At 43.3% G+C, this 15645-nt stretch overlaps 1 protein-coding gene across 1 annotated transcript in view; it reads right to left on the reverse strand.

Moving 5' to 3' along the window:
* LOC142660628 (ribosomal protein S6 kinase alpha-4-like) overlaps positions 1–15645 on the reverse strand; it is a 152598-nt gene that overhangs the window by 109323 nt on the left and 27630 nt on the right. The gene's annotated exons all lie outside the window — the stretch shown is intronic.

Below are 15645 nucleotides of genomic sequence, written 5' to 3' on the forward strand. Positions count from 1 at the left end.
CTGCCTAGTCCCAGCCGAGCCTGCTTTGCTACTGTCCGAGCTGCCACAGATACCCTATACGAACTATAGACTCGTCACGTACTCTCTGCATGCGGCTCCCTCTGTCTCCAGGACATCAAGAGTTACTCTCTTGGGCGTCGCTCGGCCTGGCAAACTAAGGCAGTCTGCAGCCAATAGGAGTTCAGGAGCATCAGGCCAATCGAAGCCTGGCTGAGGTTCCTGAGCTCCCGCACTCTCCTTATTTAGTTCAGCCTGAGATAGTAGGCCTTTGTCTGTATTTCAAGTTTCCTTGCCTGGATCTTTCCCTTGTTTCAGACTACCTTGTGACCTGACCTCGGCTGGACTCCTGACTTTTCTTTGCCTTCTGACTTTTGGTTTTTCCGCACTCTCCCGGTTTGACCCTGCCTGCCTGACTCCGCCTTTTGCGCCCGGACTTGTCCGCGGCGCATTTGCCCTGCCTCTCCCCTTGTGTACTTTCCAGGTGACCCTTTGTTATTTCGTACTGTCTCTGTCTTTTCCGTTTGTCAGTTTCACTTGTACCAGAATAGGGAACGCCGCCCAGTTGTACGCCGTCGTTTAGGTCGGGTCGTACAAGCAGGTAGGGACAGAGGTTTAGGAAGAACAGGGACCTCACTGTTTACTGTGTATTTGTTCAGGATACTCTAACCTGCGCCCTGTTGACCAGCTGCCATACCGCCAAAGCAGTACGGCCCACTGGGTCCACGAACCCTTCGTGAAAGTAGCATATAGGCAGCAATTGCTACAGGGCCCGCTTTTTGGTGTAGACAGGTATATGGCTTCCCAGAGGCTGGGTTTCCACAGGTTGTTTTTTTTAATTGTGTTTGTTTCAGCTTTTTTTTAATTTGATTTTTAAACCAGTGATGGAGCATTGTAATTTTATTCATATTTACAATATTCTTTATATACATTACAATAGAATAAAAATGCTCTCGAATATCTCCTCTAAACCCACATCTCAAAACCCCCCAGAAGAAAGGAAGAGAAAAATAAATAAATAAAATAAGACCATAATTACACTATGCATGGTAAAACATATCAGTTATTTCCAGACTCAGAATCTGAGTCCATCAGGAGTAGCCATCTAGACCATTTTATAACAGTTTGTTGAAAATGTAGTATTCCACTATCCGCTAAACACACGCATTTATTCACTTTGGCAATTACCATCCAAATACTCATATTTTTTTTAATCTCATTTCCAGTTTGAGGCTATTAATGATCTTGCAGCAATTAAGATCTGATTAGCTATCCATCTGCACTCTAAAGGAATATTTTTTCCAAAAATGTTTAATTTTAGGACAATCTCACCACATATGTTTTAAATTTGCTATTATGTTACATTTTCCCCAACACATGCCCAAGTATTCTGGGTACATCTTTTTTTGTTTCAACGGGGACAAATTCCACCTTACTTGAGTCTATATTGTGGCTTCTATGTGATTAATCCCTTAGTGTCCACCAATACGCCTTTTCACGGCTGTCACTAAGGGGCCTTCGATGGGGTGTCATGGCAGCCGGGGGCCTGATAAAGGCCCCCAGGTCTGCCCTGGGCATATGCCTATTAGGACGCACCAGAGGCACTTCCTAATAGATTGTAGGGATGCACGATTCATCGAAACTTCGATACAGTTTAGATCTTGTGCATCCTCAAACGGTTCTATACCGTTGTTTCATGTATTTCGATACTAAGCTTGTGCGGCCGCACATCTTAGCAATGTAACACAGGAATGTATGAGATCGGGGATGCCCCTGGATCGCGTCACAGAAATTTCCTGTGACGCGATTGAGGGACATACCATATATGGCCAGACAGCCCAGGGTCTATTGAAGGACCCCAGCGCTGTCTTACCATATTTCCTGTTAGGGCATACTTAGGTACACTACCGTTCAAAAGTTTAGGGTCACTTAGAAATTTCCTTATTTTTGAAAGAAAAGCACAGTTTTTTTCAATGAAGAAAATATTAAATTAATCAGAAATACACTCTATACATTGTGAATGTGCTAAATGACTATTCTAGCTGCAAACATCTGGTTTTTAATGCAATATCTACATAGGTGTATAGAGGCCCATTTCCAGCAACCATCACTCCAGTGTTCTAATGGTACATTGTATTTGCTAACTGTGTTAGAAGGCTAATGGATGATTAGAAAACACTTGAAAACCCTTGTGCAATTATGTTAGCACCGCTGTAAACAGTTTTGCTGTTTAGAGGAGCTATAAAACTGACCTTCCTTTGAGCCAGTTGAGAATCTGGAGCATTACATTTGTGGGTTTGATTAAACTCTCAAAATGGCTAGGAAAAGAGAGCTTTCATGTGAAACTCGACAGTCTATTCTTGTTCTTAGAAATGAAGGCTATTCCATGCGAGAAATTGCCAAGAAACTGAAGATTTCCTACAATAGTGTGTACTACTCCCTTCAGAGGACAGCACACACAGGCTCTAACCAGAGTAGAAAGAGAAGTGGGAGGCCCCGCTGCACAACAAGACAAGTACATTAGAGTCTCTAGTTTGAGAAATAGACGCCTCACAGATCCTCAACTGGCAGCTTCATTAAATAGTACCCGCAAAACGCCAGTCTCAACGTCTACAGTGAAGAGGCGACTCCAGGATGCTGGCCTTCAGGGCAGAGTGGCAAAGAAAAAGCCATATCGGAGAGTGCCTAATAAAAGGAAAAGATTAATATAGGCAAAAGCACGTAGACATTGGACAGAGGAAGATTGGAAAAAAGTGTTATGGATAGGCGAATCGAAGTTTGAGGTGTTTGGATCACACAGAAGAACATTTGTGAGACGCAGAACAACCGAAAAGATGCTGGAAGAGTGCCTGACGCCATCTGTCAAGCATGGTGGAGGTAATGTGATGGTCTGGGGTTGCTTTGGTGCTGGTAAAGTGGGAGATTTGTACAAGGTAAAAGGGATTTTGAATAAGGAAGGCTATCACTCCATTTTGCAACGCCATGCCATACCCTGTGGACAGCGCTTGATTGGAGCCAATTTCATCCTATAACAGGACAATGACCTAAAGCACACCTCCAAATTATGCAAGAACTATTTAGGGAAGAAGCAGGCAGCTGGTATTCTATCTGTAATGGAGTGGCCAGCGCAGTCACCAGATCTCAACCCCATAGAGCGGTTGTGGGAGCAGCTTGACCGTATGGTACGCAAGAGTTGCCCATCAAGCCAATCCAAATTGTGGGAGGGGCTTCTGGAAGCATGGGGTGAAATTTCTCCCGATTACCTCAGCAAATTAACAGCTAGAATGCCAAAGGTCTGCAATGCTGTAATTGCTGCAAATGGAGCATTCTTTGACGAAAGCAAAGTTTGAAGGAGAAAATAATTATTTCAAATAAAAATCATTATTTCTAACCTTGTCAATGTCTTGACTATATTTTCTAGTCATTTTGCAACTCATTTGATAAATATAAGTGTGAGTTTTCATGGAAAACACAAAATTGTCTGGGTGACCCCAAACTTTTGAACGGTAATTGTATGTCCTAACAACTGCCTGTGTAGTATACGTACACAGGCTAATGTACTGGCATATATCTGATATATGCCAGTACATTAAAGTTTAAAAATAAAGTAATATTAAATTTTAAAAAATACATATACACCCTTTTTTTTACAATAAACATTAAAATAAGTCTCAATACATAAAACATACACATATTCGGTATTGGCGCAGCAGTAATAACCTGCACAACAATTTTTTTGCGTCATTTATGATGTGTACGATGTAAAAAGAAAAACTGACTTCACTTATTAATGTGAGGCACGAGGTGTGATGAATTTAATCTCCGTGTGCCTCAAATTAATAGTAATTAACCCCATCATGTACCTCACACATTAACCCATTATGAGTGATAAACATAATGGGGTTAATTACTATTAATGTGAGGCACGTGGAGGTTAAATTCATCATCACACCACACATCAGAAAATGGAAGAATTTTTTTTTTATTACTGTTGCCAAAGTATAGTTTTGGTATCGAAATCACAATACTACACGAAGTATCGGTATCGAAGTCCAAATTCTGGTATCATGACATCCCTAATAGATTGCCTGTCAGGCTTACACGGACAGGCAATAATGCTTTGGTATACTAAGTATACCAAAGCATTATAGCAGCGATCTAAAGATCGCATAGTAAAGTCCCCTTGTGGGACTAATAAAATAAGTAAGTAATGTGAAATAAAGATTATTAATAAAAATTAGAGTAAAAAATTTTTTTATTTTTTTATAGAAAGTGGTTTTATTTATTAAAAGTGCAAAAAAGAAATAAAACTACACATATATGGTATCGCCGCAACCGTAATGACCCAAACAATAAAGTTATTATGTCATTTAAACCGCAAGGTTAACACCGTAAAGAAAACGCAAAAAACTAGGGTGAAATTGCTATTTTTTTCCATTGTCCCCCAAAAAAGTCATAATAAAAGTTAATCAATAAGTCCCACGTACCCCAAAACAGTACCAATCAAAACTACATCTCGTTCCGCAAAAAACAGGCCCTCATATAACTACATTGATGGAAAAATAAAAAAATGTCAGCATGTGATGCAACCAGCGCTGCACTAATGATTGCCGGCATTGAAGAGAGAACATGGCGGGTGCACTGCAAAACACCCCCTTGTTCAGTCTTCAGTGCCTGCGCTGCAGCTCGTTAGTGCAGCGCCGGCCGCATCACCTCATGCTGACTGTCCGCGCACTTATTGCTAAGAGCGGGGCAATGACTGTATTACACAGTCCCAGCCCCGTGGCGGAGATCAGAAAAACCTCTCATCTCCGCCGCTATTCTCCTGAATGCTGCGATCAAAGCTGACCACAGCATTCAGGGGAAAATGAGAAGGGGGAGATGCCCTTTGGAGCGGGTCACAGGGAATTCCTGTGATGCGATCGAGGGCCATGCCATATATGGGCAGACAGCCATGGGTCCATTGAAGGACCCCAGGGCTGTCTGACCATATTTCCTGTTAGGGCATACTTAGGTATGTACTAACAACTGCCTGTGTACTATCTGTACACAGGCTAATGTACTGGCATGTAGATATATGTCAGTACATAGAAGTTTAACAATAAAAAATAAATAAAAGTAGTGTTAAATTAAAAAAAACACACACACACACATTACAATAAACATTAAAATAAGTCTCGATACATAAAATATACACATATTCTGTATCATCACGACCGTAATAACACAATTATAGCGTCATTCATGTTTATGCTGTTATAAAATAAAAGCTGCTTTCTTTCGCTTATTAATGTGAGGCACGAGGTATTATGAATTTTGAACCTCCATGTGCCTCACATTAATAGTTATTAACCCCATCATGTACCTCACACATTAACCCAATGTTCTCCATTATGAATGAGGAACATGATGAGCTTTAATCACTATTAATGTGAGGCACGTAGAGTTTCAAAATTCATCACACCACATGCCTCACATCAGAAAATGGAAGAACTTTTTTTTAATTATTATTATTGTTGGCAAAAGTATCGTTTTGGTATAGAGTATCGCAATACTACACGAAGTATCGGTATCGAAGTCCAAATTCTGGTATCGTGACATCCCTACACTGGACTATAATCCTACAAAATCCATGACTTTCTGCATGTGTACCTAGAAGAATTGATGCGGTTTTGAAGGTAAAGGGTCGTCACACTAAATATTGATTTGATTTATATTACTCTTCTGTTCATTCACTTTGTATTTTGTTAAAAAAAATATATATATTAACACTTCTATCATTGAAAGCATACATTTTTCAACAATTGCCTAAAACTTTTGCACAGCACTGTATAGTTAAAAAAAAACTTGATTTCACTGTTCGCTTTAATAGTCCTACTACGGGACATGAACAGCGATCAATGGATTATTTGCATGATATACTGCAAAACTAATGTATTGCATTATTTTAGTGACAGGCACCTACTAAGCCCTGGCTCCAGACAGGGAGTACAAACATGGCAGACCTGGGGGCCTTGATTAGGCCCATATGCTGCCTTGACTACCAATGGCACCCTGCAATCGTGTCGCGGGTTGCGATGGCACATCAGAGGGGGCCGCCACTCTCATTCTAATGGCTGGGATGTTGTGCTTGCTATTGACCGCAGCATATAAGGGGTGAAACTAGCGGGATCTCGCTTGTTAAGAGTGTCGGATGTAAAACACAGCTGACACCCTCATTCTATGGAACGAGCTCAGCCCGTGAGCCCGCTTCATACTCCCCCACCCAATCTCCGCCGTATATATATGGCAGATGTCGGGAAGGGGGTAATTGCTTTGAAAAATGCATTTCAGCAAAACACTTCCGTTTAACAGCGATATTGCAATGCTGAAAAGGTCATCTCCCAGCCTAGACAACTCGTTTAAGGAGTTAAAGTTGGGTCCTTGTCGTGTCACTTTTTTATAACAATGTAACAGGTAAAATAATATATGTAACACATGACCACACACAACTTTGACTAAGAGTGGCATTTAAAGGGGTTTTTCCGTTACCTAAAAAAATAAGAAAAGAGCAGAATTGAGGGAAATGAGCTCAGTATTGGACAGATCATTGTATCTCATCTTCTTAGACTCTCTTGTAACAGGATCAGTGCCACAGGATTGGAGGACGGCTGATGTTGTACCAATATTTAAGAAGGGTAAAAAGGTGGAACCGACTAACTACCGTCCAGTAAGTTTGACATCTGTGGTATGTAAAGTATTTGAGGGTATTCTACGAGATGAACTACAAAAGTATATAGTAGAGCAGGGGTCTCAAACTCGTGTCGTGCATCGTGTCGGACGAGCGAGGACACATCGGCACCAGGCGACAGAGGTTACAGTTGATACTGCAGCAGCATCGGCGTTTGCAGGTAAGTCGATGTAGCCTCTGTCGCCTGGTGCCGATGTGTCCTCGCTCGTCCGACACGATGCAGGACCTGGGGCAGGAAGTGACGTCACAGCGTGATCTCTGGAGAACACGCTGTGTGTCTGTGCACTGCCAGAAGCTGGGTGTTAACGAAGAGAAGAGGATGATGCTGATTCGTCAGCATCATACACTTCCATTCACAACGCCCAGCTAGTAAAACAAGTAAAAACGCCCAGATGTACACACACAATACACGCCCACTTGGATATAACTTTAAACACGCCCAGTTGTACTTAAGAAAGGCTCATTTGCATAAATAGAAAAATGCTCATAACTTGGCCAAAAATGCTCGTTTTAAAAAAAACAAAAAACGTTACTGTAATCTACATTGAAGCGCCGATCTGATGCAATACGAGATAGGGGTTTCAAAATCTGGTGACAGAGCCTCTTTAAGTGTCGCTAAATGCAGTCCGGCGACTCAGTTAGCAGCGTTTGGCAGACACACGTCAAGATTGGGCAGCCCCTTTTTAGATAGTGCCACAGTGCCCTCTGTAGATACTGCCACAGTGCCCTCTGTAGATATTGCCACAGTGCCCTCTGTAGATGCTGCCGCAGTGCCCTCTGTAGATGCTGCCGCAGAGCCCTCTGATGATGCTGCCGCAGTGCCCTCGGTAGATGCTGCCGCAGAGCCCTCGGTAGATGCTGCCGCAGAGCCCTCGGTAGATGCTGTCGCAGAGCCGTCGGTGGATGCTGCCGCAGTGCCCTCGGTGAATGCTGCCGCAGTGCCCTCGGTGGATGCTGCCGCAGTGCTCTCGGTGGATGCTGCCGCAGTGCCCTCGGTGGATGCTGCCGCAGTGCCCTCGGTGGATGCTGCCGCAGTGCCCTCGGTGGATGCTGCCGCAGTGCCCTCGGTGAATGCTGCCGCAGTGCCCTCGGTGGATGCTGCCGCAGTGCCCTCGGTGGATGCTGCCGCAGTGCCCTCGTTGGATGCTGCCGCAGTGTCCTCGGTGGATGCTGCCGCAGTGCCCTCGGTGGATGCTGCCGCAGTGCCCTCTGTGGATTCTGCCGCAGTGCCCTCTGTAGATGCTGCCCAGAGCTGGAGTCCCGGAGCAGAGCCGCTTCTAGCACTCGAACTACAGTAGATTTGTGACTGCAGCTCTGGATTTGTTTGGAGTATGGGACCTGATGTTACAGTACAGTTGTGACTGCAACACTGGATGTGACTGGAGTATAGGACATGATGCTACAGTAGAGTTATGACTGCAGCTCTGGATGTGGCTGGAGTATAGCACATTATATAATAGTAGAGTTGTGACTGGAGCTCTAGATTTATTTGGAGTATAAGACAAGATGTTTGCATCTGCATCTACTGATCTTGCAGTAGAGTTGTGAGTGTAGTTGTGGATGTCTCTGGAGTATAGTACATGATGTTACAGTAGAGTTGTGAGTGCAGCTCTGGATGTGACTGGAGTAAAGTACATGATATAATAGTAGAGTTGTGAGTGCAGCCTGGGATTCCAGCTCTGCTCCTGACATCACTGTCCATATATGGACAGAGATGTCAGGGGCAACCCCAGAGCTGGAGTCCCGGGCAGAGCACTAGTAGGCTCTTCCTGGGACTCCAGCTGTGCTCCTGACATCACTGGCACTCCTGCTCTGGGGAAGCCCCTGACATTATTGTCGATGTATGGACCAGCTCTGCTCCTGACACACTGTCCATATATGGGCAGCGATGTCAGGGAATTCCAAAGAGTCCCAGAGCAGAGCCTGTACTAGCGCTCTGCCCGGGACTCCTCTCTGGGGAAGACCCTGACACACTGTCCATATATGGGCAGCGATGTCAGGGAATTCCACAGAGACCCGGAGCAGAGCCTGTACTAGCGCTCTGCCCGGGACTCCGGCTCTGGGGAAGCCCCAGACATCGCTGTTCATATGTGGACAGCGATTTCAGGGAATTCCAGAGTCTCAGAGCAGAGCCGATAGTAGCGCTCTGTCCGGGACTCCGCTCTGGAGAAGCCCCAGACATCGCTGTTCATATGTGGACAGCGATGTCAGGGAATTCCACAGAGTCCAGGAGCAGAGCCGACACCAGCGCTCTGCTCCGTTATGGGCAAGACCCTGACACACTGTCCATATATGGACAGCGATGTCAGGGAATTCCACAGAGTCCCAGAGCAGAGCCGACACCAGCGCTCTGCTTGGGACTCCGGCTCTGGGGAAGCCCCAGACATCGCTGTTCATATGTGGACAGCGATGTCAGGGAATTCCACAGAGTCCCGGAGCAGAGCCGATACTAGCAGCTGTGTCCCGCGGGCCGCAGATGACAGCCCCAGGGGCCGCATGCGGCCCGCGTGCTTGAGACCCCTGCTCTAGAGTTTCTATTTAGTATTTTGTATGAGGTGTCAGAGAAAGATTTAAAGTAAGACATGGAGTAGCCATCTGGGCTAGGGCTTTTCCCTTTTGGGCTAGATTTAATAGCATCATATATTTCCTTCGTTGTGAATTGGGAGAGTAATGAATTATATTGCTCACTAGTGACCTGGGGTAAACTAATTTAATCCAGGATCTCCTTTACTTTTTGCTCCTTTTAACTTATATCTTGAGTTGAATTTCTTAAATTATATAGTTCTAAATAGTAAGTGCAGAAGACCTGCTATATCTTTGCTTTCTTGTTTTAATAGACTGTTCTTGCCCTTAATTTTGGGTGGGAGAGTTTCTTTTTTTATTGAGAGAAGCTAATCTTTTCCCACATTTGCTAAAAAAACAACATTTTTTCAGTATCGTAGTTAAGCACATTTTTAAGTTCTAGTCTTAAGTTAAATCTTTTTCTAGTCTTATACACAAGGATTTTTTGTGCTGTAGTTCTAGTTTTATTTTTTTCTTTCTTTTTCCTAGAGCCCAATTAAATTAGGTGACCTCTTATTACAGCTTTATGAGCTTCTCAGGTGTTTGAGTTACAATTATTGTCAGGGCAATTGTCTTAAAAGTAATGTTGAATGTGTGTAAGTATATAATGTGTGTCTTCCTTATTTATTAATAAACTATCATTTAGTTTCCAGTGAAATTAGCGATTGCCTTGATTCTCAGACATGGCAAGTTTAAGACCAAGTGGGGCATGATCAGAGATTGTGAATGAACCATATGTGGCTTGTTTTATGGAGACAATTAAAGAGTGTGAGATGAATATGTAATCTATTCTTGAGTACTTTTTATGAACCGCAGAGAAGGAGTAGTCTTTGCCAGATGGGTGGAGGGCTCTCCATACATCTACTAGGTGGGCTTCTGCCAGTATTTGTGTAATGACGGGGTAGGGAGACAGACAGGTGAGCCCTAATCTACCCGCCACTCAGTCCCTGCCTACTTGCACGACCCTTCCTAGGCGACGGTGTACAACTGGGTGACGGTCCCTACGCTCAATACGTGCACAACACACAAACAGACAAGGGTACACAGAAGCTAAGGGAAATGAGGCAGTTGCCCACGGCAACACTGTGACCAACAAGAGTAGTGAACGAGCCGAGTCAAACCAGGATTGTACGAGGTACCAAACGCAGAGCAGCGGCGTAGTCAGTAAAACCAGGGTCAATTTGAAGCAGAGGTCAATAGTACTAGCAGGAACAGCAGAGCCAGGAAACAAGATAGAATCACAGGCAAAAGAGGAGCAGGAAATGAAGGTATAAATAGACCGAGGGCGAGAGCTAGCTCCGTCTGGCCAAGCTGCGATAGGTTCTCCCACTCCTCAGCCTACCAGCCTGAGTGGTAGCAGATCGAGTCCCTCTATCAGACCTAGAAGCAGATGCAGACTGATTAACCACGGGCGTCGACACAGAAGCTGTGTCTGGCAAATCCTTTACAATTTGCTTTATCGATTTGAGCTTTTTATATGAGATGGTAGTGGAATTGTTTGATGTGTCGAATGAGGTTTGCAGGGGTGTGTTAAAATCCCCTCTTAGTATCAATTCTCCTTCCTTAAATTGATGTAATTGTAGAGATATTTTGTTAAAAAATGTATCCTGTGATATATTGGGCGCATATATGTTGGCAAGTGACTGACTGACTGACTACTATTATGTTCATGTATGTTCGTGTGATACGGTCTGCTGAGCCCTGTATCTAATCCTCCTACACTGTGCAGTTGCTAAGAAAATGGCGGCACACAGTGTAGGAGATTTGAAGACTTTCAAACTCCTCCTTCTCCTGGCACTAGCCAGAAGAAAGGAGGGGGGGATTGTGTGAGGACACTAGTGGAGAGTGTGTCCACCCCAAATTTGCAGCATAAGTCAATGAGGTTAATTTACCACAGTGACCATGCTGCAATTTTGGGAACTGCTCCCTCTAGTGACCAGCACATGGAAAGGTTATAAATTAGAATCTAATTTATAATATTTCCTGACGTGAAAAAATTAAAAAAAATTAAAACAATGTGTAATCACTCAAATACTAATTGCTTAACTGAAAAAAAAAAAAAAATTCTAGCGACACATTCCCTGTAAAGGATCTGTCAGGCACAGTTTCTGTGTCAACGCCCATAGGTAATCAGTCTGCACCTGCTTCTTCTATGTCTGTGAGACTGACTCCATCTTCCACCACTTAGGATGGCAGGCTTAGGAGTGGGAGAGCCTATCACAGCCTGGCCAGACAGAGCTAGCTCCCGCCCTCTGTCTATTTATACCTGCCTTTCCTGTTCCTCCTTGCTTGTGATTCTTCACGTTTGGTTTCCTGGCCCTGCTGCAGCTTCTGAACTATTTGACCCTGCTTCATATTGACCCTGGCTTACTGACTACTCTCCTGCTCTGCGTTTGGTACCTCGTACACTCCTGGTTTGACTCCGCTTGTTCACTACTCTCCTGCTCTGCGTTTGGTACCTCGTACACTCCTGGTTTGACTCGGCTCATTCACCACTCTTGTTGCTCACGGTGTTGCCGTGGGCAACTGCCCCATTTCCCTTAGCTTCTGTGTACCCTTGTCTGTTTGTCTGTCGTGCACTTACTGAGAGTAGGGACCGTCACCCAGTTGTACCCCGTCGCCTAGGGCGGGTCGTTGCAAGAAGGCAGGGACTGAGTGGCGGGTAGATTAAGGCTCACTTGTCTGTTTCCCTACCCCCATCATTACATTCCCTTTAAGGAAATCAAATCTGCTTTCTGGGTCTGAGATGACATCTTTAAAGAGGCTCTGTCACCAGATTCTCAAATCTCTATCTCCTATTGCATGTGATCAGCGCTGCAATGTAGATAACAGTAACGTGTTTTTTTTTAAAAAAACGTTCATTTTTGGCCAAGTTATGAGCTATTTTATATATATGCAAATGAGGTTTAAAATGGACAATTGGGCGTTTTTTTTTCGTTATGTCAAACTGGGCGTGTATTGTGTTTTTAACTGGGCGTGTTTACGTGTATGACGCTGACCAATCAGTGACCAGTCAGCATCATACACTCCTCTACATTTATTTACACAGCAGCGATGTGCAGCCACATAAACAGAGATTAACGTTAATCAAGTGTCCTGATAATGAATACACATGAAATCCAGCCTGGACATCATGTGTATTCAGAATCCTGACACTTCTGAATCTTTTCTTTGAGATTTCTAGCAAGGGAAACGAAATCTCGCGAGATTACGGAGGTAAACGAGATTTCGTTTCACTTGCTGGAAAACTCACAGAAAAGATTTAGAAGTGTCAGGATTCTGAATACACATGACGTCCAGGCTGGATGATCATGTGTATTCATTATTAGGACAGTTCTGAATCTCTTCTGCGAGATTTCCAGCAAGTGAAACGAAATCTCGTTTAATTTCGTTATCTCGCGAGATTTCGTTTCCCTTGCTAAAAATCTCAAAGAATAGATTCAGAAGTGTAAGGATTCTGAATACACATGACGTCCAGGCTGGATGATCATGTGTATCCATCAGGACACTTGATTAACGTTAATCTCTGTTTATGTGGCTGCACATCGCTGCTGTGTAAATTAATGGAGATGAGTGTATGATGCTGACTGGTCACTGATTGGTCAGCGTCATACACGTAAACACGCCCAGTTAAAAACACAATACACGCCCAGTTGGACATAATGAAAAAAAAACGCCCAGTTGTCCATTTCAAACCTCATTTGCATATATATATATATATATATATATATATATAAAATAGCTCATAACTTGGCCAAAAATGAACGTTTTTTTTAAAAAAAATACGTTACGGTTATCTACATTGCAGCGCCGATCACATGCAATAGGAGATAGGGATTTGAGAATCTGGTGACAGAGCCTCTTTAACTTTATGAAACTTTTTTTTTACTAGTACCACTAGGGGACTTTACTATAAAAGCGATCGGATGATCGCATATTATACTGCAATACATTTGCAATACATTTGCAATACAATATATTGCAGTGTATTACTGCCTGGCCGTTTAAAATGGACAGGCATCAGCTAGGCCATGCCTCTGGCATGACCTAGCAGGTATACACTACAGGCAGACTTGGGGGCCTTTATTAGGCCCCCGGCTGCCATCGGAGACACAGACACTCGGTGATCTTATCGCCGGGTGTCGGTGGGATGAGGAAGCTCCCTCCCTCTCTCCAAAACCACTCAGATGTGGCGCTCGCTATTGAGCGCTGCATCTGAGGGATTAAATGGGTGAGATCGATACTAATATCGATCTCACACGTTCGAGCAGGGATGCCCCCAGCCCTCAGCTACCTCTTAGATGAGGGAGCTGCCTCAGCACAGATGTAACTGGGGGGAGGGGATGTGAACTTGGATGCAAGAAGGTGAGAAGCATATGTGGAAACATATGCTTACTAATTTTGAACCAAATATATGCTGCCAGTGAGGTGTAAGTGGAATTGATCCGCACCTTACTGGAGAAATAAGCAACAATCAGAATCCCGGGGACGGGAGTTACCGTTTCGGGAAACAAGTAAGTGATCAAAATAGGCTATTTGTGTACGATAGGAGAGTGTTGTCCCAACAAGTCAAAATTTACATTTATATAAAACTGAAAAATCATATATAAACAGTATTATAACTGGTTTTTACCTTTCTAAACCTTTGACAAAAACAATAGGCAGGTTCAGTCCTGTAGCCATTTGTCTTTTCTTCTTGGGGTTTTTCCTGTGTCTGGATCTTTTTTTTCGATTTCTTGGGTGTAACGGTCTCCGAGTATTCCGGTTTAGGGAGTTGTGGTAGATTAAGTTGTTCTTCAGTGTTTGTTCAATCAGTGATTTGCATGTGTTTCAGGTCGAGCTTGTTCAAAGCGAATTCGAGATCTTCTGGAGTTTTTATGGATTAATGTTTTGGTGTTCAAAGTGATCGCTAAGCCAAATAGAAACATGTATCTGTATGGAGTATTTTTTTTTCTAAGAACTTTGGTGAGCTGTTGGAGTTGACGTCTCAATTCAAGTGTCAGTTTAGATAGATCAGTACTTCATTTTCCTCATATTCATTTTTTTTTTGCGTATTTTGCTTTGTGAAGGATCTCTTCTTTTGTTTTGAAACTTTGAAGGCAACACAGGATGTCTCTAGGTTTGTCGTTTCCCACAGATTTAGGTCTGAAAAATCTATGGGCTCTTTCAATGCCAATATCATTGTTTCCATCTCTGCCTAATAGTTAGTTGAAAATCTGACTCTATTTTCCAGGTCATCTATGTGGAGTTTTGTGAATAGATTTCTTTCTGCCTTTCTATTAACCCCTTCCCACTCCTTGACGTACTATTACGTCATGGCAGCTGTATCGTTCGCGCTCCATGCCGTAATAGTACGTCACGGGAGTAACGGCCGTTTCGGCCGTCCTCTCGACACATACAGGAGCTGTGACAGTTGCTGTCTTGCTCAGCAGCTGTCACAGCTCCTACAGCGGGGACCGATCGCTGTGTCCCCGCTGATTAACCCCTTAAAAGCCGCGTTCTATAGAGATCGCGGCTTTTTAGGGGTTAAGCTGCCATCGCCGGCCTGCTACACGATAGCGGCCGGCGATGGTGACTATGGCAACCGGACACCAAACAATGGCGTCCGGCTATGCCATAGACGGAAGCCTAGTGGGTCCTGACAACGTCAGGACCCACTATGCTTGCTGTCAGTGAGTAGCTGACAGTTCTAATACACTGCACTACGCATGTAGTGCAGTGTATTAGAATAGCGATCAGGGCCTCCTGCCCTCATGTCCCCTAGTGGGACAAAGTAATAAAGTAAAAAAAAAGTTAAAAAAAGATGTGTAAAAATAAGAAAATAAAAGATTTAAAAGTAATAAAAGTAAAAATCCCCCTTTTTCCCTTATCAGTCCTTTATTATTAATAAAAATATATAAACAAACAAATAAACTATACATAATTGGTATCGCCGCGTCCGTAACGGCCTGAACTACAAAATTATTTCATTATTTATCCCGCACGATGAACGCCGTAAAATAAAATAATAATAAACCGTACCACAATCACAATTCTTTGGTCACTTCACCTCCCAAAAAAATGGAATAAAAAGAGATCAAAAAGTCGCATGTACCGAAAAATGGTACTGATCGAAACTACAGTTCGTTACGCAAAAAATAAGTCCTCGCACGGCTTTATTGATTGAAAAATAAAAACGTTATGGCTCTTAGAATAAGGTAACACAAAAAGTGAATGATTGTTTACAAAACGTATTTTATTGTGCAAACGCCATAAGACATTAAAAAAAACTATAAATATCTGGTATCGCCGTAATCGTATCGCCCCGCAGAATAAAGTGAATATTTTATTTATAGCGCACGGTGAACGCTGTAAAA

The sequence above is a fragment of the Rhinoderma darwinii genome, chromosome 9 (assembly GCF_050947455.1).
Source record: "Rhinoderma darwinii isolate aRhiDar2 chromosome 9, aRhiDar2.hap1, whole genome shotgun sequence".
In the NCBI taxonomy this organism is placed as follows: Eukaryota; Metazoa; Chordata; class Amphibia; order Anura; family Rhinodermatidae; genus Rhinoderma; species Rhinoderma darwinii.